The following is a 3527-nucleotide window of genomic DNA, read 5'->3' on the forward strand; positions in this document are numbered from 1 at the left end:
AGAAGGACTTGGGGGCACTGGTGGAAGAAAAGCTGGGCAGGAGCCAGCAATGTGCACTCGCAGCCCAGAAGGCCAATCATATCCTGGGCTGCATCAAAAGAAGTGTGGCCAGCAGGTCGAGGGAGGTGATTCTGCCCCTCTACTCTGCTCTGGTGAGACCCCACTTGGGGTACTGCGTCCAGCTCTGGAGCCCCAGCATAAGAAAGACACGGACCTGTTGGAGCGGGTCCAGAAGAGGGCCACGAAAATTATCAGGGGGATGGAACAGCTCTCCTATGAAGAAAGGTTGGGAGAGTTGTGGTTGTTCTGCCTAGAGAAGACAAGGCTTTGGGGAGACCTTATTGCAGCCTATCAGTACTTCAAGGGGGCTTGTAAGAAAGATGGGGACAGACTTTTTAGCACGGCCTGTTGCGACAGAACAAGGGGGAATGGCTTTAAACTAAAGAGGGTAGATTCAGACTATAGATATAAGGAAGAAATTTTTTATGCTGAGGGTGGTAAAACACTGGCACAGGTTTCCCAGAGAGGTGGTGGATGCCCCATCCCTGGAAACATTCAAGGTGAGGTTGGACGGGGCTCTGAGCAACCTGATCTGGTTGAAGATGTCCCTGCCCACAGCAGGGGGGTTGGACTAGATGACCTTTAGAGGTCCCTTCCAACCCAAGCTATTCTATGATTCTATTCTATGATTCTGTGAATGGACAGTGTTTTACATCTAACATGCATATTCAACCATGATGGCATGGCATTTTTTTGAGTATCCACGCCTAACATCTGTGTTGAAGGCAGCTCTAAATTATTGTTATTCCAGATCATTCCATGCCTGGACTGTAGGGAAGAACATGCAATCTAAGATAAACTTGGCCCTAAGATTTAAAATATCTTTGTCCAACATCTTGTTGGATAGTTGAACTAAACTGTTCAGGTAATGAATTAAAAGGTAGTGAAGTCTGTGAGGTACAAGTGAAAGCATGAGACAAACACAGTGCTACAGTCTGAACTAAGATTGCTAAATGAAAATTAAATGAAACTAAATGTTTACTTAAAATTAACATATAGTAACTCTTGTTCTCTGTAAATTCATATAGAATAAGTTATTAGATCTTCCCATTCAAAAATATGGTTCTTGTTTATCATGAGCTGCTGGATAGAGCAATGGGAAAGTAACACAGAGCTTCCGTAAAATATCCAAGATCATCTTGAAAGATGACCATTATTAGTCTTTAAGATCCTGTATTGTTTGTCAAATGATGTAAGCACATTTATTTTGCCAATGCTGCAAGTTATGCACTGCATAAATGGACGTCAGTATTAGCCCTGCTGTCAGTTTGCACCCACAATGACCAGGATTGGTAAGAGCCTTCATTAAAAACACACACAAGAAAACACATAGATAGGCAAGCAAAGTGTGCAGGGTGCTGTGGACCAGAGAGACCTCGTAATCAATAGACCAGGGCTGAAAGGAGGCCACCCCAAGAGTACGCACACAAATAAGGAAATTCAGACAGGACAGCACGATGGGGAATGTGCTCACACTTTTCCTGGGAAATCAGCACAACTGGAGCCCATCTGAAGTGCCTGTACACTAATGCATACACAGCCTGGGCAATGAACAGGAGGAATCAGAGGTCTGCGTGTGATTGCAGGATCTTGCGTGCAATTACGATCTCTTTGGCATCACAGAGACGTGGTGGGATGGCTCACACAGTTGGAGTGCTGCCATAGCTGGATGCAGGCACTTTAGGAAAAACAGGCCAGAATGGCAAGGATGGGCAGTTGCCCTTTATGGGACGGAGCAGCAGGGATGCATGGCGCTCTGCCTAGGGACAGGTGATGAGCCAGCTGAGAGCTTATGGCTTGGGGTTATACAGTGGACCAACAAGAGTGATGTTGTGATGAGTGTCTGTTACTGTATATCAGCTGACTTAATACAAGATAGTAGTTCTCCTGACAAACCTTGCCCCATGTATGTGTTTAGACCACATAACACTATTACTGGTTTGAGTCTCCAGCATTCTTTCAGAATACCGTTAGGCATTAACACCTTGGCTATCATGGAGTGGTTTATTTTCTCAAGAAATCTAGTTTTTGTCTTCATAATGAATGAACCAATTGTTGAAATCTTACCTTTTTTTGAGGAACAAAATTCTCATTTTCTGAACATGTACCAATAAATCTGAAATAGTCAGCAAACAAACCCAATTTTTGTTGATTGTTGAAGCGGACAATGAAAAAGACAACGAGCAAAGCCCACCAAAAAGAAAGACTAAAGGTACAAGGAGTTACTTACCAAAGGTGACTAACTAGAAGTCTATAAAAAATGTGCACTGGGAAAGGAAAACTAGGAATTTATTTCTTAGGTTAAGTTAGACAACATGGGGAGACAATGTATAATGTTTACCCTTAATGTTAGCTTATAACCTAATTTACCCTTTAGCCTATAACCAAGTCTGGACCTTAAGTCCACTTGACACTAAAATCTGCCTGCCCCTCTCGAGTCAATAAAGTGAGATGCTGAGTTTAAGACTGAGTCTATGTGCTGTGAGAATGTAATTAAATTAAATAGCCCCAGATACTCTAGTTTATCTAACCTCTTTGTGGAGTACTTGAAGGAGGCATTATTCTTAATTTGTTCTGCTTCACAATGGCACAATACACCTTCAAGTTTACCTATGCTTTTTGTCATTTAACAAGCTTTCGAATGTCACCTTAAGCACTAGACACAAATAAAACAACAAATTCTCATAAGTAAGTTAAATTTGGAGCGATTGTTCTCAACCTGTACTCATTTTGAAATTTGCTATTTCTGCTTCAGACATGAAGTACTTGTGTGCATAATTCTAACAATTATTCCAACAGAGGATATTTTTTCTCACTATAAGCCCTTGCTTGCTTTAAAAAAAAAAACCAAAAACTGCATAGAATTCTAAAGGTTAGGAGATAGATGAAAATGAGCATTATTATGTCTACCCATTGACTTAATTATCTGTCCCCAACTTCTCCCAAGCTGTAGCTAGCAATAGCTTACAGCAATTTTGCTTTGCACCTGAATTTCCCTTTTTCAAAGGAAGCTGGAGGTATAAATATAATTTCAGACAGTAAATATTGGTGTCTAACTCAGGCAGTCAGAGTTCAAGATTTTAGCCTGTTTTCTGAAAGATGTTGCCCATGTACATAAATAGGTTTCGTGTGTGGCTTTTATCTTCCCTGCACAGTATATACACAGACTAAATACTTGAATTGACTCATTTCATGCAGGCCACACAACTTTTCTTGAAAACAGCCTGAAGCAAAATTTAGAGTCTTTATATTGTTTTCAAGGAAGATGAGATGTTACAGGTGCTCTGGAGAAACAATTGAGGAAGAAATTGTGACTAAATGCTTAGCCAGGCTAAATGAATGCAAACAACAACTGCAAAGGTGAGCACAATGTCCAGAGGTTAAGACAGCACTGCACCCTGAAGGCTGGAGCGAACTTTCATTTTTATGGTAACAAGTTTTTGATAGCTGAGGTTGTGGACTCCATT

Source organism: Pygoscelis adeliae, unplaced genomic scaffold, assembly GCF_000699105.1.
Source record: "Pygoscelis adeliae isolate BGI_AS28 unplaced genomic scaffold, ASM69910v1 Scaffold24, whole genome shotgun sequence".
NCBI lineage: Eukaryota > Metazoa > Chordata > Aves > Sphenisciformes > Spheniscidae > Pygoscelis > Pygoscelis adeliae.